The sequence below is a fragment of the Apium graveolens genome, chromosome 10 (genome assembly GCF_009905375.1).
Source record: "Apium graveolens cultivar Ventura chromosome 10, ASM990537v1, whole genome shotgun sequence".
Classification (NCBI taxonomy): Eukaryota; Viridiplantae; Streptophyta; class Magnoliopsida; order Apiales; family Apiaceae; genus Apium; species Apium graveolens.
In genome coordinates this window covers 73002568-73029552 of record NC_133656.1, presented here as the reverse complement: position 1 = coordinate 73029552, position 26985 = coordinate 73002568, and the positions used below count along the sequence as shown (strand labels likewise).

The 26985-nt window shown below is 35.7% G+C and overlaps 1 non-coding gene across 1 annotated transcript; it reads right to left on the bottom strand.

Annotated features, from left to right (window-relative positions):
• Window positions 1-23987: 23987 nt before the first annotated feature.
• Window positions 23988-24094, bottom strand: LOC141694014 (small nucleolar RNA R71). The gene has a single exon (XR_012563347.1). It is a non-coding gene; the product is annotated as a small nucleolar RNA R71 (small nucleolar RNA).
• Window positions 24095-26985: the final 2891 nt, after the last annotated feature.

Sequence of the window (26985 nt, the reverse complement as noted above, 5' to 3'; positions counted from 1 at the left end):
GAGCTTCCTCGTTTACTTCCCAAATAGAATCTCACTTATGTTCTTTCGCTTCCTCTTTTATCAGGGCTAATGAGTTAGCTTCTTGGAAGAATTTATCATCGGCTAAAAGAGATCGCACAAGAGTTATAGAAACTGCGCAGTTGCAGCCCTTATTGAGAAGGGTAAGCTTGAAGCTCAGGTTAACAAGCTCCGAGAGGATCAGCATAACTGATGGAAAAGGGAGAAAGGAAAGATTTACGATATGGGTATTGAGAATAATTTTCTACACTTCTCACTGGTTGGCTAATGATCTTACTTATGACTACAGTTCCTTTGGTGTGGAGACATTGCCATTCGTTACTGGTTTTAAGAGGGACAATGTTTATTCCATAGCCGCTAGGAGGGTTGCCTTGGGACTTGATCGTCACCACTTTCAGGCTTCGAGCTCTTTATCATAAAAAAAGTGTGGTAGGAGTCGTAACTGAGATGATTAATGTCGTTATTCCTCATGATGGCACGGACCGTCTTCAAACTACCCCCAAGAGTAGGGTGTGCTTCCTAGGCCCTCCATATGTATGAAGGTGCACCTGTTAGGCCTTCCACATCTTGCGCTCTTTATATGTGTTTCATTATGATTTCTATGATACTACAACTTTTATTTGAGGTGTGGGCCTCTGTAAAATCCTTGAAATTTCTATGAACTTGTTTCTTTATCGCACTTTGCATCTAGACTCCATATTGCATATCTTGTCACATCTTGTCATTTCATTTCCGCCTTAGATAATTTCCTGTGGAACAAAATCAACCAACGAATGAACTTGTGAATGTAGTCACTTCAACAATCTTCTCCTGGGGAAAGTCTTCACAGGGCGTGCCCTTAGAAGGTTAAGGCTTCGCCGGGAGGCCATGTTCCTCCTTGTGCATCCGAAAGTTATTCTTGAAAACTTTAAAATACAAAATTAAAACAAGACAATGAACTCATAGATATAATGACTAAACAACTTTAATATCGGAAGAGAACCTCTTAGGGCGTGCCCTAGGAGGTGTAAGCCTTCCTTGGGAATCCTTGGGAAGAGAACATCTTGGATTGAGAGTTATTTTTCCTAAATTGCTTCTATTCTCCATGAAGCTAGAAACCAGATAACAGTCAATCAAATACTAAAATAAGTTTCTTGAATTCTTTCTAGGGTATGTACCTTTTCGGGCGCGCCCTAGGAAGCGTAAAGCTTCGTCGGGAGACTTTGAGTCTTCAAATCTTCTAATGTTCTTAGAAACAACCATTTTCTTCTGCGATGAATGTGACTCAATCATATCATAATAACAAGAGTTGTTCTCCGAATCTTCAAAATAAAAACTTTGAAATACAAAACTTCTAAATTTTATTAATATTGCGCTCTGGTGCGAATACTCACACTAGTCCGAAGCGACGCTCTTGTCGGTTGAGAAAGAAAAGAAATGGAAGTAACCATCCTACAACTAGTGCTAAGTAAGATAGTACATGTACTACCCCTAGGCTAGGAGGAATTTATTTTCTATTAGTCTACTATTTAGAATAAGCTCTACCAAATCAAATTTATATATAGGTGAGTAAGGGGCCGAAGCCGCGCCTTACTGAAAATATTTCCGCAGATATTCCGCATTATAAGCTTGAGGAATAGGCTTTCTGTTCAAGTCCTTAATATAATATGTTCCTTCCCAAAGCATTTCTCGGACTTTATATGGACCTTCCTGATTAGCTCCAAAAACTCCACGACTAGCTATCTTTATATTAGGCATGACCTTTCTCAACACTAAGTCTCCAACTTTCAGCGGTCGTACTTTAACCTTTCTATTGTAGAAATTGGATACTCACTGCTGATAAGCCACCAATTTTACTTGGGAGGATACTCTTGCTTCTTCCAATAGATCTAACTGAATTAATTGCATAACTTCACTATCTTTATAACAAAATTTACTTTTTCTGAGTGATATGTTTTCAACTTCTACAGGTACCATGAATTCACAACCATATGCCAACATGAAATGCATTTCTCCCGTAGTGGACCTAGGAGTAGTGTTGTATGACCATAGCACCTCTGAAAGCTCTTCTAGCCAATTTCCCTTGCAGCTCTCTAATTTATTTTTCAGAGTGTGCTTGATGATTTTATTAATAGCTTTTGTCTGTCCATTGCTTTGGGGATGATATACCGTAGCAAAATCCTTTTTTATCTTCAAGTTTCCCCACAACATCTTCAATTCTTTTCTATCGAATATTAACTTATAAGGAATCCCAAATCGACAGATTATAGAATTATAGACAAAATGTACTATCTTCTTTGCGGTGATCATTGCTAAGGGTATAACTTCTGCCCATTTGATGAAGTAATCCATGGCTAATATCGCGTACTTGACGGCCCCTTTGTCTTTGGGGAGTTCCCCAATCAAATTAATTCCCCACATGACGAATGGCCAAGGACTCACCATAGTGGTTATATGAGTTGTCGGTATATTGAAGAAGTTTGCAAATTTTTGACATTTATCACATACTTTCACTAACTGGAACGAGTCTTCCCTCAAGGTTGGCCAGTAGTAATCCTGTCACAAGTGATCCACCCGTGAGTGATTGCCGCAAATTCCTTTATGTACTTCTCTTAGAATATTACGACAATCATCTCTCGCAACACACTTCATTAAAGGCTGGTTAAAACCTCTGTTGTACAAATCGCCATCATATTCCACATATTGTGCCGCTTTATATCAGAGTCGCCTCGCCGCCATCCTATCCTTTGGGAGTGGTCCATTCTGTAAATATTTACATATAGGAGTCATCTAAGTTATTTTAGATGAGCTATCAACTTGCATAACCTTCACAGTCGAAACGCTAGATTTCTGCTGGAATGACGCCCGGTAAAGTCGCTTCCTTTTGAGAGCCTCATTTTTCTAAAGCGTCTGTGTTGCTATTTTCCCCTCTTGGGATTTATTCAATCCTTACTCCTCTAATTTTGTGAATGAGGCTTTGTGCATATCTTCGATACATCTCTGTCTGTGGTCCTCTAGCTTAAAATCCTCCATTCACCTGATGTACAACCAATATTGAATCGCTTCGAGCAATTAAATTTGTGAACTTCATCTCCAAAGCTAGTTTCAAACCACTTATCAAGGCTTCATATTCGGCATCGTTGTTAGGGGCCTTCCACGCGAAGTGTAATATCCGGGAAAATGATGCCAATTTTTTATGTTAAATAAATAAATATAATGTGTTTTATGAGTTTTAAATGATTATTTCCATGATATTATGTGTTATACTTGTTATCTGTGGCCCCGCAAAGACCAGAAAATTTTTCGATTAATTATTATGTGTTTGAAATGCATTTATATAAATCGATATGCAATCGGGACGCGTGGTAATGCAAGGTCATTTGATTTGTGCATCGTTCTGAGTCAGTATCTGACCGATAAATACTGTTATTAACCTGATTTTGATTCTAAGCGTACTGAGACTTATGTTTTGACAATGTGACTTATGTGTTACGTGAATTATATGATTATGTGTTATACGAATAACATGATTATGTGTTACATGATATGCATGATATCTGTTTATAGTTTTAAATGTCATGATTAGTTACAAATGATTGGGTAGACGTCAAGACGTATAGTTACGCCAATTGAGTTTGGTTCTGTTGATTGAGGTAGTCCTTTTATTTATAGAATAAAGTAGCAAGGAGTACATTCAAGTGTTAGACGAAGTTGGTAGCCAGCAGTTATAAGCCAGGGTTATTGTAAGAAGTTATCAAGCATACCAGAAAAGTATTCTTGAACTTTCTTGTAGTATAATTGCAAGTATCCCTATCTTCACTTATCATTCAAGTGATATTTATTTTGAATCTTATTATGCAAGTTTCCTCACCTATTCTAAATTCAGAATAGTGTATTACTTTGTTTATTCATATACCAAATGCAACTTTATAAACTATTCTAATTTCAGAATAGTTTAACATTTTACTTATCAAACTGTTCAATCATAATCATGCAAGTATATCTTCCCTATTTTAAGTTCAGAATAGTTAAACGTTTTTATATTTCGCTGCATTTACTCTATAAAGTGGAACTTTGAGATGACATTAGTGAATAACTAATTTTTTTAGTTGTTTCTCCATCAGTTGTTGAGATAACTCTGGACCATGAAAAATGGGGAGTTACATGGTTAAGGATGTCGTTTAATCCGGCTCCTTTGATTAAAAATGTTTTTATGGATTTGATGGTAGCGTAGGAGGCCGCGGCGGCGGTCTAGTGTGAGCCATGTATTATAGTGGATTATAATACCTCGCTAGGCCAATGTGTGCCTTGGGTTCCCCTTTTGTTTAGTTGGCGATGCTTTGGCATACCAATGTTGCTCTGCGGCTGATCACCGACGGCAACACACCGCCGTTCGAGGATTCCAATCTAAAATATTAAAAAGTATGGTTTACCATTAAAGATTCTAATACTTTTTGGTTTACTCTGATATTGTTGTTCGGTTTCATTCTTCAGATATATTGAGGTTGTTGTTTCAAGTATAAGTTATATACTGCTTGCTGAGCAATTCTTTCGCTCATACTTGTTTATTATTTTGATCCTCCAGCTAGGCCAGAGCAGGTCTGAGTTCCAAGTTTGATCAGGAGTTATGCTCTTGTAAATAGTTTGGTGTGCTTTCTAGGTAGATTGTCTTGAGACGATCGGTTAGTATAGTGGTTTGTAATAAAACTTGAATAGTTGTAAAACTAAATAGACTTATGGGTTGTAATAACGTTTGGTTTGTATTAGTGCATATTTCATACTATAACCTGTGATCGATCCAGTTGCATGCAAGGGGTCATATTTATTATTTTATTCTGTTAGGCATATTTTAGTATTATTTATCTTTGGTGACCCCCGAATCTAGATCCCGGATTTGGAGGGTGTCACGGGTTGGTATCAGAGCTACAGGTTATGGTCACTAAAACAGGCTTAGGGTTGTCATAAGTGAGTCATAGAAAGATCAGATAAGATAAGCGCGTGTAGTTTAACTCTTATAGAGTTAAGTTTAGGTTATTGGGCTGGTTTATAGCTAAGTTGTTCAGGTTTTCTACTTTGCGTTTAGTTTTTGGCTTTTGTGCCATTTATGTGCTATTTTATTGGTTCCCGAGGATAATGGGAAGTGATGAAAGAGGTTGGAAGGTTGTCTTGCAATTCCATCCACCAATTGGGTTTATTTGAGATCGTTGAGCAAGATTTGGAAGATTTTGATAATTCCTTATCATTTTTCTTTGAACTATTATTCTTTGAGATAGCAAGCAGGATTATGGGATAATCATGTCGCAGGTGTTAATATGTATAATAATTTGGAAAGGAGATAATGCATGAGAATTTTGATATGCTAAAAGATTGCTACATATTTGACACCATGCTTGACAGATTATTATATAAGTTGCTTGTTTTCTTACCAGAATAATGGGTCCGAATTAGAAGAGTTAGCTAGCAGAGGGTCATACTCAGAATCCAAATCAGCAAAATTTCAACTGTCCACCACTGCCATATTGCAGAACTTGTAGAAAAAGGCGCTTTGGGGTTTGTAAGGCTAATGTATCATGTTTTAAATGCAATCAGAAAGGACACTACGCGAATAGATGTAAAAATCGAATGTCTGTTTAAAAGTCGAGGATTATATGTTTCAAGTGTGGGAAGGTTAGACACATCTACAGGAACTGCCGTGTATCAGGTCCAGTTGTAAAGGTGCCAAGAATTGAAGGACTAGCAGCTTGAAAGAAAAGTCAAGGTAATCAGTCTCAGAACCCGAATCAACAAATGACTAGTTGTCCATCAGTTCCAGATTGTAGAACGTGTAGTAAGAAGCAATATCGACCTTGCAAGGCTAACACTATTTGTTGCCGGTGTAACATGAAAGGAGATCATGCTTATGAGTCCCGTAACCAGATGCCAGACGTTACATGTTTCCGATGTGGGAAGATAGGGCACTATGTTATCAACTGTAAAGAGCAAGCTCCAGGAACAAATGTGCCAAAGATTGCAGGACCATCATCCCAGATTATTCCAAGGATTGAAGGACCACCAGCTCAACCCAAAACCTGAACATTCAAAATATTCGTAAAAGATACTGTTCAGAGAGGTCCGATGTGGTTGCAGGTACGCTTCCAGTTAACTATGTAGATGCTAAAGTTTTAATTTATTATGGAGCTACAAAGTCATTTATTTCTCAAGATTTTATTGATAAACTGCATTGCAAAGTTGAATTATCAGAACAAGCATTAATGATAGAGCTAGCTAATAAGAACCAAGTTTTCGTTGACCGCGTGTGCCCGAGGTGTGACATCGAGATAACGGAACATCATTTTTATGCCAACTTAATACATTTTAAGTTGGGAAATTTGATGTTATCTTATGAATGGATTGGTTGTCAGGGAATAATGCTCAGATTGATTATAAGAATAGGAAAGTGAGACTTCACATTGGATAGTAAGAAGAAGATGATATTTCGAGGGAGTAACCAAGAAAAAGAAGTTCTTAACGATAGCTCAGGCAAAGAAGTTATTGCGTCGGAATTGTGAGGCGTATTTTGCCCATATGATAGACACTAACAAAGAAATTCCAATTGTCAATGAGTTTCCAGATGTCTTTTTAGACGATCTTCCAGTCCCGATAGAGAAATTAGGTTTGTGATTGATTTAGCACCTGGAACGGAACCAGTTTTTAAAGCTCCGTATCGAATGGTACCAGTAGAGATGAAAGAGTTGGCAACTCAGTTACAAGATCTTTTTGAGAAAGAAGTCATAAGACTCACTGTATCCCCATGGGGCGCACCAGTGTTGTTTGTCAAGAAGAAAGATGGGAGTACGCGATTGTGTATTGATTATCGAGAATTGATTAAGCTGGCCATTAAGAACAAATATTTGTTGCCAATGATTGATGATTTATTTGATCAACTGAAAGGCGCTGTATGGTTTTCTAAAATTGATTTAAGATCGGGATATCATCAACTGAAGATTAAGCCAGAAGACATTCTGAAGACAACATTCAGAACCAGATATGGGCATTATGAGTTTTTGGTGATGGCATATGGATTAACAACACATCATCAGCTTTCTTGGATCTGATAAATCAAGTATTCAAGAAATATTTGGATAAATTTGTGATTGTGTTCATAGACGACATTTTGATCTATTCCAAGACGGAAGAAGAGCATGCAGAGCATTTGAGAATAGTTCTGGAGACACTACGACATGAGAAATTATACGCAAATTTTTCCATGTGTGAATTTTGGTTAAAAGAAGTACAATTTCTTGGACACGTAATTAGTAATAAAGGAGTGGAAGTGGATCCGTCAAAGATTGAAGCTATAATCAACCGGGAGAGACCAAAAACACCAACAGAAGTAAAAAAGTTTCATGGGATTGGCAGGTTACCAAAGAAGATTTGTGCAAGATTTTGCAAAGATAGCTACGCCATTGACAAAGCTCACTATAAAGAACCAGAAGTTTGAATGGAACGAGAAATGTGAGAAGAGTTTCTAGGAATTAAAGAACATATTAGTGTCTTCTCCAGTGCTGGTCTTACCAGATGATCAAGGAAACTTTGTGATCTATAGTGACGCATCGTATAAAGGATTGGGATGTGTTTTGATACAGCATGACAAGGTGATAGCCTACGCTTCAAGACAGCTAAAACCATATGAAGAGAATTATCCAACTCATGATCTTAAATTGGCGGCTATAGTGTTTGCATTGAAGATATGAAGGCATTATCTTTATGGAGAGAAGTGTGAGATCTACACAGACCACAAGAGTTTAAAGTATATCTTTACCCAGAAGGAATTGAATATGAGGCAGAGAAGATGGCTCGAATTGATCAAGGATTATGACTGTACCATCAACTATCATCCAGGGAAAGCAATTGTGGTGGCAGACGCTCTAAACAGAAAGGAAAGGCTAAACATGATCACTTCGTCTGAGGAATTAATCAAGGAATTTGAGAAGCATGAAATAGAAGTTAGTATTTCAAGTATGTCTACAGATGTGTTGTATGCAATGTCTTTTCAACCAGAAGTATTGGAGAAAATAAGAAGATGACAGGAAGAAGTAATGAACCATGAACAAGAAGAGTTAACAGGAGAAGAGATGGGTAATCAAAAGGATGATGAAGTAATAATAAGATTTTCTTTCAGAATATGGATACCCAACGTCGCCGAACTGAAAGATGAAATTCTTCGAGACGCTCACAACTCCATATATTCAATTCATCCCCGGAGTACAAAGATGTACAGAGACTTAAGATAAAACTTTTGGTGCCAAATATGAAGAAAGAAATTGTTGAATGGGTGATTAAGTGTTACACTTGCCAGCGAGTCAAAGCTAAACATCAAAGACCCAGTGGACTGTTACAACCATTGGACATTCCAGAATGGAAGTGGGAACATCTTGCAATGGATTTTTTAGTTGGATTACCAAGGACCAAAGCAAATCATGATGCTATTTGGGTTATTATTGAAAGATTGACGAAGTCAGCACATTTTCTTCCTATCAAAGAGAGATTCTCATTGGATAAATTGGTTCGGTTATACCTGAAGAAAATTGTGGTTCGACATGGAGCTCAAGTATCCATAGTTTCAGACATAGATCCTTGATTTAATTCAAGATTTTGGAGAAGTTTTCAAGACTGCCTCAGAACGAAGCTGAATATGAGTACTGCGTATCATCCGCAGACAGATGGTCAAAGTGAAAGGATAATTCAGACCATTGAAGATATGCTAAGGGTATGTGCTTTAGATTTTGAAGGAAGTTGGACGAACATTTGCCATTGGTTGAATTCTCCTATAACAACAGTTATCATGCCAGTATTGGAATGCCGCCATACGAAGCCTTATACGGAAGAAGATGCAGATCTCCAATCTGTTGGGATGAAGTTGGTGAGAGAAAGATTTTGGGTCCAGAATTGATCCAGTAGATAAAAGAGAAAGTACAACTCATTCGAAAAAGATTAGTGGCAGCTCAAGATCGTCAATGCAAATATGCTAATCCTGCCATAAAAGATATGGAATTTGAAGTTGGAGAAGCAGTACTATTAAATATCTTACCTTGGAAAGGTTTATCAAGATTTGGGAAGAAAGGAAAGCTGAGTCTGCGTTATGTTGGCCCTTTTGAGATTTTGAGGCGTGTGGGAAAGGTCGCTTACGAGCTAGCCTTACCACCACACATCCAGCATCTCCACAATGTGTTCCATGTGTCAAAGTTGAAGTGTTATATTCCTGATTCGAATTACGTGATAGAATATGAACCAATCGAGATTCAACCATATTTGTCTTTTGAAGAGCGACCTGTGCAGATTTTAGATAAGAAAGAAAGAGTGCTTAGAAATAAGTATGTGTCCTTAATGCGAGTTTTGTGGAGGAATCCCAAGGTTGAAGAGTCGACCTGGGAGTTGGAAAGCGAAATGCGAACCAAGTATCCTCACTTATTTTCCTAGGATGATTTTGAGGACATAATAATGTTAAGGGGGAAGGATGTAATATCCGGCAAAATTATGTGAATATTTTATGTTAAATAAATAAATATAATGTGTTTTATGAGTTTTAAATGATTATTACCATGATATTACGTGTTATAATTGTTATCTGTGGCCCCGCAAGGATCAGAAAATTTTTCGATTAATTATTATGTGTTTGAAATGCATTTATATGAATTGATCTGCAATCGGGACGTGTTTTTATTTGTGTCTTTATTGAGATACTCATTTTATCTCGTTTTATGTGCGTTTGAATATATTTTATGTGTTTTCGGGGTTTTTAGTTAATTTAGGAATCGTTTCGGTTTTTCAAAAATCAACAGACCGGGACCGGGACGTCAAAGCCCACAAAATTCATGTTTTTATTTTTATAGAATTATACATATTTCAAATACCCGTTATTCTTGCACTTTTGAATTATTTATAATTTTTGGGGAATTTTGATATAAATTTCATATTTAATTGCTTTTAAAATTATTCCCCATAATTATTATTGTTGGGCCTAATTATTTTAATTAGGAGATAAAAATATCCTAAATTGATTTTTGGGTATTTACTTTTTAAAAAGTATAAATAGCTTAATTCATTATTTTTTTCATTTTATTTTTTTAATTAAAAACAAAAATTCAAGAACAAAAGTGGGGTGAAATCATTTTCATATCAAAGAATCAATGATTCTGGGAGTTGTAGGAATCCAATCCTGATGTTCTATATACCGGTTTGAAGCTCTCAAGGAGACCTTTAATTTGATATTAACATCTCTGCATAAAATTCGGTATTGCAAATTTTTATTTTTTTATTATGAACACGAAATGGGTCTTGATCTTGTGATGATTTTCGGATATTTTTGATGATTGAATAAGTTTCATAGGATTGTATATAGTCGATTTATATGATTGTTGTGTTCATTTTATTCCCGAATTGGCTAAGTCACGTTTTGGAGTTTTGGTCAATTTTGTTTTTGATTTTCTGGATTATTGATGAAACGGTAGTTGATTAGGATTAAGTAGTTAGATTCTATGAATTCCAAGCTTAAATTCGAGCTATAGGCCATCGTATTTGGTTTTGATTTGAAGGGTATCGAAATCTGGTCGGAGTATTCACCGGGTTTGCTCGGGAATTGGCCGGAGGAGACGAACTAGTATTGTGTGTTTAGTGTTTTTGGATCAAAAAACTGAACGGACCAGTTGTCTTTTTGGCCGGAAATTGGGGCCAGAATCTGGGTTCATAAGAACTCTGTCGGGAGTTCTTCCCGGCCCATTCCCTGATTTAACCCGACCCTTTTGGTTTTAATTCCAACCCTAGTTTGATCTACCTAAACCCTAACTCCTAATTTCAATTATGTTTCACATAATTTTATTTTAAAAATAAATCAAAATACAATTTTTGTTTTTAAAAATCATTTCTTTTAATTTCAAAAATTAGTTAATTATTATTTTAAATTCTAAATATTATTTACTTAATTAATTTAAATTCCAAAATTATTTTCTTTTATTATTTTCCAAAAGTCCAATTTGGTTTAATTATTTATAATTTATTTTAGTTAATTATTTATGGATTTAATTAATTGATTAAATCATTTAAGCAATTAATTCTATTTATAAATAGTTAAATAAAGTTTAATTATTTATAATTAATTTAAATAATTCCCAAAAATTACTTTTAAGCTTTTAAAATTTATATTTAGTTATTTAAAATCAATTAATATTATTATTAATTGATTTGTTTCTATTTTTAATCTTGTTTTATTCATAATAAATAAACCATTCGTCCGTTTAATAATAAACGAACGCGTATAGACTCAGAAAAATATTTCACTTCCAAAAAAAATACTTTCGAGACCTAATTTATTTGGTAATGCAAAATCATTAGATTTGTGCATCATTCCGAGTCAGTATCTGACCGATAAATACTATTATTAACCTGATTTCGATTTGTAGCGTACTGAGACCTATGTTTTGACAATATGACTTTTGTGTTACGAGAATTATGTGATTACGTGTTATACGAATAACATGATTACGTGTTACGTGATATGCATGGTATCTGTTTACAGTTTTAAATGTCATGAATAGTTACAAATGATCGGGTAGACGTCAAGACGTATAGTTACGTCAATTGAGTTTGGTTCTGTTGATTAAGATAGTCCTTTTTTATAGAATCAAGTAGCTAGGAATACAGTCAAGTGTTAGATGGAGTTGGTAGCCATCATTTATAATCCAGGATTATAGTAAGAAGTTATGAAGCATACCAGGAAAGTATTCCTGAACTTTCTTGTAGTATAATTGTAAGTATCACTATCTTCACTTATCATTCAAGTGATATTTATTTTGAATCTTATTATGCAAGTTTCCTCACCTATTCTAAATTTAGAATAGTGTATTACTTTGTTTATTCATATACCAATGCAACTTTATAAACTATTCTAATTTCAGAATAGTTTAACATTTTACTTATCAAACTGTTCAATCATAATCATGCAAGTATATCTTCTCTATTTTAAGTTCAGAATAGTTAAACGTTTTTATATTTCGCTGCATTTACTCTATAAAGTGGAACTTTAAGATGACATTAGTGAATAACTAATTGTTCTAGTTGTTTCTCCATCAGTTGTTGAGATACCTCTGGACCATGAAAAATGGCGAGTTACATGGTTAAGGATGTCGTTTAATCCGGCTCCTTTGATTAAAAATATTTTTATGGATTGGATGGTAGCGTAGGAGGCCGCGGCGGAGGTCTAGTGTGAGCCATGTATTATAGTTGATTATAATACCTCGCTAGGCCAATGTGTGCCTTGGGTTCCCCTTTTGTTTAGTTGGCGATGCTTTGGCATACTAATGTTGCTCTGCGGCTGATCACCGGCGGCAACACACCGCCGTTCGAGGATTCCAATCTAAAATATTAAAAAGTATGGTTTACCATTAAAGATTCTAATACTTTTTGGTTTACTCTGATATTGTTGTTCGGTTTCATTCTTCAGATATATTGAGGTTGTTGTTTCAAGTATAAGTTATATACTTCTTGCTGAGCAATTCTTTCGCTCATACTTGTTTATTATTTTGATCCTCCAGCTAGGCCAGAGCAGGTCTGAGTTCCAAGTTTGATCAGGAGTTATGCTCTTGTAAATAGTTTGGTGTGCTTTCTAGGTAGATTGTCTTGAGACGATCGGTTAGTATAGTGGTTTGTAATAAAACTTGAATAGTTGTAAAACTAAATAGACTTATGGGTTTTTTAACGTTTGGTTTGTATTAGTTCATGTTTCATACTATAACCTTTGATCGATCTAGTTGCATGCAAGGGGTCATATTTATTATTTTATTCCGCTGTGCATATTTTAGTATTGTTTATCATTGGTGACCCCCAAATCTTGACCCCAGATTTGGAGGCGTCACACGAAGTGTATCACACAAAGTCAGACTTTACAGAATAAAGCTTCTTCTGTCTTTGAATTTGTGACTTTAAATAACCTGCAGCACTATCTATTAATCTGTCTTTCACTTGAAGTAGGAATAGAACATGTTCCAGTTCCTCAAAATACTTCAGTGGTATAGCACTCTGCCTGATATGGTATACCCTTCCATCTGTCATAAAATATAACAAGATATGTTCTTTCAAAAAGGTATGGTAAACCATTTGTACAGATTCAAGTCGATTCAATCTTTCAGGAGTTGCTCCAACACCTGGTTCACTTAAGGAAGTTGGATCATTGGTAGTGTTATGTACTCTTCTTTCATCAGAACTACCCAATCCAGATTTATCTCTTGCTTCCTTTCCTGTAACAACTCTTGCTTCAAAACCACTTGTTGCAGTCTTCAAAGATTGAGTCTGTTTAGCTTTGGTGAATCCTGGTAGGAGTATCTTTGAAGGTTTAACATGAGCAATGTCATAGGTTTCCTTTTCCTTATCTTCTGATATCAAGCAAACTTGAGCTATGTCAGAGGTTGCTTGCTTCACCGTCATATCAGAACTTACTAAGTCTTGACTCTGAACAACATGAGCCATGTCAGAGGTTGTTTGAGAAATCTTATTTTTAATATTTATATAAAAGTTGTGTTTTGTGGGAATCGAACTTGAGTTGCTTCATTTTTCTATACAATCTCATACCACTACGCCATATTGTCACATGTGTTTTTTATCATACACATAATATGTAAGTGTGCTAAAGGAATATTTTATTTAACTTTAAAGATAGCTACTTGAATTCCGCAAAAAAAATGATAGTTACTTGAATATTTGTACAATTAATTTTTAAGAACTGAATTCCAGATATAAAGTTAGGCATAGTACATAAATGGATTATTATCTTATTTATTATTATTTTTTAGTTTGAAAATATATCTCATATAATTTTAACATATTTTTTATTATAAAAAATAATTAAAATGTACATATATAATTTTTTAAAAAAAATATTGAAAATAGAATCGCCTATATATAAATAATCTAAATTGGTATTAAATATTTAGATAAGTTCGAATTATAATGAGTCTATGAATTTTAGTTTATTTTGAATTTGAAATCAGAATTTGGCTCATTATTCAAAAAATACTCGAAATTTGACTACATGACTAGCCGAAAAACATTGTCACATTCTACGTGTTGTAAATTTAAATTACAAGTTCGACGATAATATCTTACCAATAATGTGAAATTTTTTGATATCTTATATTAATATAAATTAATGTGTTTGAGGTACTTATACGATCAAGTCAATTGATTATGTATATTAAAATTACTAACTTCACTGGTAGGGTAATAGTGTTTTGTGACTTGTCCGGATTTTAAAAATATTTGAAATTTGATATGAGATCTCACGAGATTTGTTAAAACTACGATGATATATTAAATCTATTTATTTTTCATATTTCACTTCAAAAAAACTAGCATTTAAAAAAAAATCTTTTAGATAAACAATATTTATTGATCAAGATAATATTGTACAAATATTTTGAATTATTCAAATAAAATTTATATCTATACTATATTGTAGCATTTAATTCAATACATTTTATACTATTTTAAAAAAATATATATTGTTCAATAATTTGATGGAATTAACTAATTCAACTAATATTTATAAAACTTTATCGAATTAAAAAATATTTAATTTTAGGAGAATATTATACAATATTATCAAATTATTATATAAATAATATATTAGAGTTGTAATGAAAAAAACTTAAAAATATTTTAAATAACAATATAATTACAATTTTTCGTTCAAATTCTTGAAAAAAATCATGAACATCAATAATAAGTCTTACAATATATAATTTATTTTTATATTACATGATTGATACTCGGTCGCGTAAAAAACAGATATGGATTGTTTTTCAGTGATAATGTGAATACCATATATAAATTATTGCAATTTATTTATTACATAATTTTAATTTTTGAATAATTATAAATACATGTTATTTAAGTAATCAATTGCATCACTAGATATTAATAATGATTATACATGTACATAAATCAGATATTTAGCATATAAATAATTGAAACCATCATAATTTCCTAAGAAATGTAACATACAATAATTCACATGCTAACATAGACACGTATAACTTAATCTTATTTTGTTAAGAGTGGTGTAAAAAAACTAACATTTTTCCAAATATACATACGTTAAATTTCAAAAACTAATATTTTTCATTAAAATCAACTTTTATATTAACAGTAGTGTAAATTTTATATTATTTTATATTATGATTGCAAGTAATTCTGAATTCAGTTATTCATTTTTTATCTTTTTAAATTGAGTAAGTTAATTGTAAGTTAGTAGAGCACTCAGTAATAATATAGACCAGTTATATAGTTTATTTAAATAAAATTCAAAATTTTTGGTCAACTCTGTATTCAACATATATGTTAATTTTTAACTTTTTCTTTGTAAACATACCAACGACATTTTACATATTAAGTTTATTTGTTTCATTTTAAACGTACAGTGACTACCTGTTTATATTCATTCATTAAATACAATTATACAACATAAATAAGAATATATATATTTTTCTTAATGAGCTATATTGAAAATATTGTGTAATTTAGTAATGTCTTGTATGAAAATGATACACAGATAAATACGTTAGACATTATACAACATTTACAAATAAGAATATAACTAAAAATATTATAATTGCATGCATAAAAAAACTCTAGAAAATAACCCGTGCCTCGCACGGGTTATTATGCTAGTTATTTCTTCATCCATGACTGGCATATAAACCTTTACAGGTTCATCAACTTTTTCTTTGCCCTTGGACCTTGGATCAATTTCCACTTGTGACTTGGCTTTGGTCGCCTCAGAATTTGTTCTTTCCTTTATCACAATACCCTTAGGCTTTAAAAATTTCTTTTCAACAACAGAAGTTTTAGATTTTGTCTTGACACCTTCTGCTTTGAGTCTAGCTTCTTCTTCCTTTAGACTCTCAAAGTCCATTCCTGGATTTTTTTATGAAATAACTGCTTGAAATTTCTTCATCAAGTTCCAGATGTTCACTAGAACTTATCCTTTTACCAGTATCAGAACTTATTCTTCTCCCAGTATCAGAACTTGTTCCTTGACTTGTAATTCTAGCTTTACTTGATGAAAATCCTTTGCCTTGACCTTGACCTCTACCCTTATCAGGGTTTCCCTGGTCATCATTTCCATCATCCTTTCCCTTCAATGTCTGAATAGATTTGCATTTGGACTTAATCACTTTCTCCCCTTTTTTGGCATCAGCAGGTAAAAGAAGTGAGATAAGCAATTCCACTGAGGATTGGATCTCATTGAGTTGATTTTGATGAGAAGCTTGATTCTTTAGAATTTCAGAAATCTGAGTTTGTTGCTTCTCCTGAGTTTTCTCAATGTAGGCAATTCTGTCAAAGGATGGCTTGAAAAATTTGTTCTTTTCAAGTTTCACATTCATATCATGCTGGATCAAGGTTTCTTGAATTTTATTCACCTTGGCATGAGTTGTTGAGTGTTGACTTTGAAGGTGCCTAGTACTCAATGCAGTAACTCTCAGCTTTGCCTTAAAATTATCATTTATCAGCATTTCATCAGCTTTTGCCAGATGCTCAGCAAGAATCTTTTCAGAAGGAACAAAACTAACTGAGTTCCATTCTTTAGTCCACTCCCTTCCTCTAGGAGTTTTACTTCAAGGTACTGGTGCTTTCCCTGTAACAAACTTCTTGACTAAATCAGTTTTATTAACTATTTGTTGAGGTACATGTCCTGATGGACCAGCTGCATCAGCATCTAAATTAGCAGCAGCTTCACCAGTAATATCCTCATTGGCAGCATCAAACTTGTAGATCCTGCAGTATCAACATCATCTGATAAAATAGCAGTATGTGAGGCTATAGAGGCTTCAACATCATCCTTTAAATTCTGATCTGCATCCAGGTTCTAATCAACATCCAAAATTAGTGTTGTTGATGGAGTGAGTTGAATTTGTGGAGCTTCCAAGTACAGAACCTCAGGCACAATCAAGTTATGAATATCAATTTCAGCACTTGTACCTGGTTCTTCAGTATGTACTTGATCAACTATAGGTGACATAGGAGGTGTAGGTATTCTGTCTTGAGCAGTTTCTGGTTGTGCAGAAGGAAGTGATTCAATAACAATTGGTTCTATTGAGATCAGAGATTCCTGATGCCCTTCCTTAGCTGCTTCCACTACATCCTCTAAATTTGACTCAACTATGTCCCTGTGAGCTCTCTGTTTCTTAAATTTCTTCAAAGGTGGAGACACTGTAGGAGCTTTATCATCAGAATTTAACTTTCTAAGCCTTTTGAGGGGCCTATAACTCCCAATTACAGTATCTTTCTGAGAAGAAACCTTCTCAGCTTCTACAACAACTGGTTATGATGTTTTAACCTGTTCCTCAGTTGTTTCCTCAAATCTAAGAATTTAATCAAAACATTCATCACAAAATTCAAATTGAAAATCGATGAAGTAAAGATTAATAAATTGCAATAAACATGCACAGTCACATAATTTGAGAAACAAAGAACAAATCTTGCAATTAAAGAAAATTTCATTGATATATCAGATGAGTACATTTCATGAAAATTATCAATTACATGCAAAAATTACAAGATAGTCCTATTCTACGATTCTTAACATCAACAGCCTTAGTCCTAGTCTAAGAAGACCTAACGACTACTTCTTCTGCTGCTGACGAAGAGCACTGCAAGATGAATGATTCGTTCTTGCTGACGGAGAGCTTCTCTCTTTTCCTCTTCCAACCTATCAAGATGGAGGTGATACTCCATTTATAAGAACAAGAGTTCTGTGTGAACCTCTTATGGAACTGAGTTCCAAAGCTCTTCAGGAATGGCGGTGACATGCCACTCCTGTTGCCATTCATCACAACTCAACTCGATGTTAAAGGTTTCATAGTTCAGGAACATGTTAAAACGGACCATTTTTGTTGATATGAAAAAAAAGAGTGAGTTTGTGAGAAAATGAAAGATGTTTTGGCTGGAATGAATGGTCGGTTTAAATAGCCAATCGAATACCAAGGGACGCGAGGACTGGGTAAACATTATAGGTAAAAATAATGACCCCTCAACTCCCTAGACTGATATGTAATAATAACAGTCAGTTAAAGATCTAAAGTCAGAGTTAATGGGCACGGGATATAATAAAAATTATTGTGTGCATGCAGTTTCTCAAGACATACACGCTAACCACCAACCCATAATGATTATGACTGTTTTATCTCACATTAACCAATAATCTGTAAGAATATTATCGTTCAAGTAATGACCAAAAATAAATCAAGTAAATTAAATACTGCCACGTCAGCATCAGAACTCGATTATTATCAGGATTTAAAAGTCATCAGAATATGGCTTCTTAACTCGTAAAGTGAATGTTTATTCCTGTAATTCTTCACACAAATACTGATAAGGTTACATCAGAACTTAATCATCAAAACTTTCATCAGAACTTGTCCTCGGAATTTATGCAATCTGACACATAAACTGTTCATCTAAAATAACATTTATCACCACAATAATTTTTATCATTCATATGGAGTATATGTGTGTGCATTAAGCTAAATATCAGACAAAAAGTAAAGTCTGATTCACTTCAGTACATCTTAGAAATAAGGCATAACTAAGAACTTTGCTCAAAATCTGTCATTATTCTGAATCCTACTATTGAATGAGTTCATGCATGAGTCCACATCAACTGTTTTGTGCTCATTTTATGAATCTTTTAAAATTCTATTTTACAGTGGCTTCTCAGTGTAAGTGAGTCACGACTGCTTATCAGAATTTATGCTGTTATCAGAGTATTTCTCCAGTAATCATAGAGTGTGAAAAGTCACCAAGAAAATTTTATTTTTCTTTTCTAATGCATATTACTTAATACCAGCAATGCACTTGGGTCTTCCCTTCCACATTTTTACTCTAGATCTCAAAGGAGTACTTGATTTTTATTTCTTTTCTTTTTCTTTTGATAAGTGAGGCTTATCAGCACTTAGTACATCCATCAGATTTATTAACATCAGAACTTAACAGATAAGAAGCACTATTCTAGTTTTTGACTTAGAATTAAGATACACAAAGTAAACTTAACTGAGCTCAATATCAGAATTTGCTTGTGTTAAAAGATTTCCACATAAACAATTACTTCAAACATGGGATCTTTAGTATATTAAAGACTACCAGGTCAAAATCTAGCACAGTTATCCTCATTGGATTGAATAGTCATAGAAACATTCATATCACTATCAGAGTTTAGAAATTCACATCAGACAATCAATCAGCACTTAAGTAAATTTCAATTTAAGCACAGAATACACAAAGATAGTAATATATGTAAATACTGATCATAAAGTCTGATGTATCAGAACATAAACTAGGCAGATTTAGAGAAAGAACCTGAAACCATTCCAAGTTCATTTACCAATCTTATAAAAGTAGCTTCACACAGTGGTTTTGTGAAGATATCTGCTAGTTGTTGATCTGTTGGAACAAAATGCAATTTCAATGTACCTTCATCCACACGTTCCCTTATAAAGTGGTATCTAATGCTGATGTGCTTTGTCATTGAGTGTTGAACTGGATGATCTGTCATAGCAATAGCACTTTGATTATCATAGTAAATAGGGATTTTAGAAAATTCTAACCCATAATCCAGTAACTGATTCTTCATCCAAAGAATCTGTACACAACAGCTTCCTGCAGTAATATATTCTGCTGCAGTTGATGTGGAAATTGACTTCTGTTTCTTTCTAAACCAAGAAACCAATCTGCCTCCAAGAAATTGGCAGCTTCCACTTGTGCTTTTCCAGTCAATTTTGCATCCTGCAAAATCTGCATTTGAGTAACCTATTAGCTTAAAGTCTGATTCTCTAGGATACCACAATCCCAGATCAGCTGTACCCTTAAGGTACTTGAAAATTCTTTTCACAACTGTTAAGTGAGGTTCTTTTGGATCTGATTGAAATCTTGCACAAAAACAGGTAGCATACATGATATCAGGTCTACTTGCAGTTAGATAGAGTAGAGAGCCAATCATACATCTGTAATCAGTAATATCTACTGATTTACCAGTATTCTTATCCAACTTTGTTGCAGTGGCCATAGGAGCGGATGCATTTGAACAATCTTGCATTCCAAACTTTTTCAACAAATTTCTGGTGTACTTAGATTGACAAATAAAAGTTCCTTCTTCATTCTGCTTGACTTGAAGGCCCAGAAAATAGTTAAGTTCTCCCATCATACTCATTTGATATCTTGACTACATCAGCTTGGCAAACTTCTTACAAAGTCTGTCATTTGTAGAACCAAAAATGATATCATCAACATATATCTACACCAAAAGTAAGTCCTTCCATGGTTGAGGTAGAACAGTGTTTTGTCAATAGTCCCTCTGTTAAATCCACTTTCCAGAAGAAACAGAGCTACTGTCTCATACCATGCTCTTGGAGCTTGCTTAAGGCCATAAAGTGCTTTATCAAGCCTGTAGACATGATTTGGAAATTTAGAATCTATAAAGCCTGGAGGTTGTTCAACATATACTTCCTCTTCCAATTCTCCATTAAGAAAAGCACTTTTCACATCCATTTGAAAGACTTTAAACTTCTTGTGAGCAGCATAAGCCAAAAATATCCTTATGGCTTCCAATCTAGCAACTGGTGCAAATGTTTCATCATAATCAATTCCCTCATGTTAAGAGTATCCTTTTGCAACCAGCCTTGCTTTATTCCTTGTAATTATGCCATCACTGTCAGTTTTGTTTCTGAACACCCACTTTGTACCAACAACAGACCTGTTCTTTGGTATTGGCACTAGGGTCCCGACTTTATTTCTTTCAAATTCATTTAACTCTTCCTGCATTGCTTGCACCCAATCAACATCTTGAAGAGCTTCTTCCACTTTCTTTGGTTCAGTCTGAGATAGAAAACAATGATAGAGGCATTCATTTGATGTAGCTGTTCTAGTTCTGACACATGCATCAGGATTTCCAATAATTAAGTCAGGTGTATGTGCTTTAGTCCACTTCCTTGCAGATGGAAGGTTATCTCTAGAACTGGATGCTCCCCCATTATCCATGTTGTCTCCATCAACATTTTCGGATGCTCCCCCTGAAATTATGCTCTCTGATTTGGATCCTTCAGAATTTGAGTTTCCAGAAATATCAGAACATGAGTTTCCAGAATTATCAGAACTTGGCCCATCAGAACTTGAAGAGCCTGTTGTAGGTTCTGATGCTTCTTGAGATGTGATTATATCTTCAGTATGCTCTCCCTTCACAGGTGCATCTTGCTTTGGCGTAGTCACCACAGTTTTAATAACATCAGAGTTTAATCCATCAGAGTTTATAGTATCAGGATTTAGACTGTCAGGATTTACAGAATCAGAATTTAACACTTCATTTTCGAATCTCAGCTGATCATGATCATTGAAATCTTCAAGTCCAGTAATCTTCTTATCATCAAAAGAGACATTGATAGATTCCATTACAACCCTTGTTCTTAAATTGTAGACTCTGAAGGCTTTTGTGGAAAATGGATATCCAACAAAAATTCCTTCATCAGCTTTTAGATCAAATTTGGATAGCTGTTCGGGATGAGTCTTAAGAACAAAATACTTGCATCCAAATACATGAAAATACTTCAGATTTGGCTTCTTTTTCTTCACCATCTCATATGGTGTCTTTCCATGCTTGTTAATGAGTGTAGCATTCTGAGTAAAACAAGCAGTCTGCACAGCTTCAACCCAAAAGTAGGTTGGTAACTTTGCTTCATCAAGCATAGTTCAAGCAGCTTCAATAAGAGTTCTATTCTTTCTTTCAACAACTCCATTTTGCAGTGGAGTTGCAGGAGCAGAAAATTCCTGCTTTATTCCATGGTATTTTGATAAGTGGCATTTTATACCACTTAGAACGTCTTAAAATGGCTTAAATTGGTGTCTTGAAATCAAGTATTTTGTGTATTTGATGCGTTTTTCTAGTGTTTATGCATTTCAGGGTATTAGTTGCATTTCGGGGGAGGAATCATCAAGAATAAGCCTTGGCATGTGTTCACCATTGTGAGAGGAAAGGAATGGGCAGATTACGGCGAAGAAACGGAGCAAACCTGGATTTTTTCCTGTAGAGGCCTGCGCGCCCGCGCAGCAATGCCGAGCGGCCGCGCAGCAACCTGCGCGCCCGCGCAGCTATGCTGAGCGGCCGCGCAGGGTCGGGGAAAAAGATAAATTATTTTAGACTTCTGTTTGGCTTCCAACTTCTATGTAATCTGAGTTTTATGGGACTATTATATAGGTAGATTTGAGACGTTTTCACAGAGAGTATTAAGGGGATTATGTTTTAGATTGTGTTTTATGCAAGAAGCGAAGGAGATAAGGAAGAAGACCGATTTAGCACACCGCAACGAAGAGGAAGCATATATTCTTGTGATTCTTGTTTCGTTGTAACGTTGGATGCTAGTTTTCTTGCTTTGACTTATTTACTCTTGTGACGTACTCTGTTTTAATATAATTAGTTTAGTTATTATTTTCTTGTGTTTGTTTATCATGATTTCATATGAACCCATGATGGCGATAAGTTCTATTATGGGCTAATCGTGATCATGGGGTTGCAACGGATTTATTATGGAATTCTTTAGTTAATTGTTTAATACTTTAGTGTGTGATGATTGCATGATATCTAGTATTGGTTGTGCGTATTCGTCTTATGTGCGTCGCGAACATATAAGATAGGGTGTTAATCTCTTGTGAAGCGACGGTGGATCTTGAGATTTAGAACTTTCCATGCTAGCATAGGTTCATGTACGTTGAGCATGATTAGTGGGTAACTCTAACAGTTTTATTTGCCCTATGTAATCAAAAGGAATAACTTGTGCTTAAATCATTGTGTTGTCAATTTCTGTAGACATATAGGAACTCAACATAATTGATGACTATTCAACTTCTATCTTAATTGTGGATGCTTGGTAGAATGGTATTAGTACAATGAAAGTTGGCTTTTATCAGTTTTGTGTTATTCGATTAATATCATCACTGTCACATGCTAAAGGTAATAACAATGGCTATAGAAGGAAGTAATAATGAAGTTGTGATCTCATGAGTGTTTTATTATTGATAAATTGAAGTGTTAGTTAAGTGGTTAATTAAGTAGTTAATTATAGTTAATATTTAATCAACAATTTTAAGTGTTATTATCTTAACATTGAGAAGTAATCATACATTGGTGAGTGAGTTTAATTAGACAATAATTTAGTCTGAGTCTCTGAGGGAACGAACTAGAAAGTATTCTATATTACTTGCGAACGCATATACTTGCGTGAATATTAGCGCATGTTTTCGCCCTAACAAGTTTTTGGCGCCGCTGCCGGGGACTCGGCGTATTTGTTTAGTTTATGTACTTACCATCATTGGTCATTAGGACTCAGTGATTAGGACGTAGTAGTTACTTACTCTTTTCGGTTGTGTTTCAGGTACTTTAGCAAGTGTTTATGCAAACTCGTTCTCGTGCTCGCAAGAGGACTTTAGATACAGCTGAGGAGACAGACGAAGTTCTTGATATTCCGGAGAAGTTAGATTTTGAGGATTCAGATTCAGGAACTGAGCAGAAAGAACCAGCAAACATGGGAGATCGTATTGTTCAAGCTGATCCAGCTCTTATGGATTTTTCTCGGCCTAAAATTGATGACATTCAGTCAAGCATCCTTCATCCGGCTATTCAAGCTAACACCTTTGAAATCAAGCCGGGCACTATTCAGATGGTGCAGAATTCTGTTTCTTTTGGAGGAGCGGCAACTGAAGACCCCAACATGCACATAAGGAATTTTTTCGAGATCTGCAGCACTTTTAAGTATAATGGCGTGACTGATGAGGCTATCAAGTTGAGGCTTTTCCCATTCTCACTGAGGGATAAGGCTAAAGACTGGTTACATTCTGAACCAGCTGGGTCCATCACTACGTGGCAAGATCTTGCGCAAAAGTTTCTGGTGAAGTTTTATCCAATGGCAAAGACTGCTGCTATGAGGAGTGCTCTTACTCAGTTTTCGCAGCAACCTACAGAATCTATGTGCGAGGCTTGGGAACGCTACAAGGAAATGTTGAGAAAATGTCCACATCATGGAATACCGGATTGGATGGTGATCACTGGTTTCTATAATGGTTTGGGGGCCCAATCTCGGCCCATGCTCGATGCAGCAGCTGGAGGCGCCTTATGGGCTAAAAGCTATACTGAGGCGTATAATCTTATCGAGACGATGGCTGCAAATGAGCATCAAAACCCAACTCAGAGGATGATGTCAGGCAAGGTAGCAGGTATTCTAGAAGTTGATGCAGCCACCGCTATTGCAGCCCAGCTCCAAGCGCTATCAATGAAGGTTGATTCTCTGGCTACGTATGGAGTTAATCAAATAGCTATGGTTTGTGAGCTTTGTGCAGGTTCTCATGCTACGGATCAGTGTTCTCTTGTCAATGAATCTGTTCAGTATGTGAATAATTATCAGCGACAACAGCAGCCTGTGCCAGCGACCTATCATCCTAATAACAGAAATAATCCAAATTTCAGCTGGGGGAATAATCAGAATGCTATTCTGCCACCATATCAGCAAGGAGTGAGTAAACAGTTTAACCCACCTGGATTCCAGCAACCACAGCAGTATGCTACAAGGCAATCATATCCTCAACAGGGAAGTACAGCTGCACCCACTAGTGCTGATTTTGAGGAACTTAAGCTGTTGTGCAAGAGTCAGGCGGTTTCTATCAAGACCTTGGAAAATCAAATCGGTCAATTAGCCAATACAGTGCTCAATCGTCAACCTGGCACTCTTCCCAGTGACACGGAAGTACCAGGCAGGAAGGAAGCTAAAGAGCAAGTCAAGGCTATTACCTTAAGGTCTGGAAAAGTGGCTGATGCTGAAAAGGCAAAGGAAGTCGAAGCTGAAGTTAGAGATGAAGAATCTAAGCAAAAGGAGAAAGCGGCGGAACCAAGGAAGACTACTGTTGAACACACTCTGCCTGAGGCTAATACAGGGGAGAAATAGCTCTATCCTCCACCACCTTTTCCTAAGAGATTGCAGCAACAAAAGCTGGATAGACAGTTCGGGAAGTTTCTGGAGGTGTTCAAGAAACTTCACATCAATATACCTTTCGCTGAAGCTCTTGAACAAATGCCTAGTTATGCGAAGTTTATGAAGATTATTCTTGCAAGGAAGGTGAAACTGGATGACCTTGAAACCGTTGCTCTCACGGAAGAATGCAGCGCTGTTCTGCAGCAAAAGTTACCACCAAAACTGAAAGATCCAGGAAGCTTCACCATTCCTTGCACCATTGGCAATCTAACTTTTGACAAGTGCCTTTGTGATTTGGGAGAAAGCATTAATCTGATGCCGTTGTCGATCTTTAAAAAGCTGGATCTGCCTGATCCAAAACCCACATACATGTCGCTACAATTGGCTGACCGTTCCATTACTTACCCAAGGGGCATAGTTGAGGATGTGCTCGTCAAGGTGGATAAACTCTTCTTTCCAGCAGATTTTGTTATTCTGGATTTTGAGGAAGATAAGAAGATTCCCATAATCTTGGGAAGGCCTTTCTTGGCTACTGGCCGTACCTTGATAGATGTGCAAAAAGGTGAACTTACTATGCGGGTCCAAGATCAGGATGTGACCTTCAACGTATTCAAGGCAATGAAATTCCCTACAGAAGATGAGGAGTGCTTAAAAGTGGATGTGATTGATACTGCGGTTACTTCGGAACTCGATCACATGCTAATGTCTGATGCATTGGAAAAGGCCTTAGTGGGGGATTTTGACAGCGATGATGAAGATAGCAACGAGCAATTACAATATCTGAATGCTTCTCCATGGAAGCGAAAGCTGGACATACCATTTGAATCTCTTGGTACTTCTGACCTTAAGAATGCTGAAGGGAAGCTCAAACCATCAATAGAGGAAGCACCTACCTTGGAGCTCAAGCCATTACCTGAACACTTGAGGTATACTTTTTTAGGTGATTCATCTACGTTACCTGTTATTATTTCATCTGACCTTTCAGGTAGTGAGGAAGACAAGCTCTTAAGGATTTTGAGAGAATTCAAATCGGCTATAGGATGGACCATAGCAGACATCAAGGGGATAAGTCCTTCATATTGTATGCATAAAATTTTGCTAGAGGAAGGTAGTAAGCCAACTGTGGAACAGCAGCGAAGACTGAATCCCATCATGAAGGAGGTGGTGAAGAAAGAAATTATGAAATGGCTAGATGCAGGCATCATTTATCCTATTTCTGACAGCTCGTGGGTGAGCCCCGTACAATGTGTACCTAAGAAGGGAGGTATCACTGTGGTCGCAAATGCAAAGAATGAGCTCATCCCTACTCGAACAGTTACAGGATGGAGAGTATGCATGGATTATAGAAAATTGAACAAAACCACAAGGAAGGATCACTTCCCTCTTCCATTTATTGATCAGATGCTTGACAGATTGGCGGGTCATGAGTATTTTTGTCTTCTGGATGGTTATTCCGGGTATAATCAGAATTGTATTGCACCAGAGGATCAGGAAAAAACTACCTTCACTTGTCCATTCGGCACATTTGCTTTTCGCAGAGTTTCGTTTGGATTATGTGGCGCCCCGGCCACTTTTCAGAGATGTATGATGGCTATATTCTCTGACATGATTGGAAATAACGTCGAAGTGTTCATGGATAACTTCTCCATCTTTGGACACTCATATGATGAATGTTTCAATAATCTGCGCGCCGTACTCAAAAGATGTGTGGAAACTAATTTGGTGCTTAATTGGGAGAAATGTCATTTTATGGTGCGTGAAGGCATTATCCTTGGGCATAAGGTCTCTAGCAAGGGTCTGGAGGTGGACAAGGCCAAGGTGGGAGTCATTGAAAATCTTCCCCCACCTAATTCTGTGAAAGGAATCCGTAGTTTTCTTGGTCATGCGGGTTTTTATCGGCGATTCATCAAGGACTTTTCAAAGATATCTAAGTCGTTGTGCAATTTGCTTG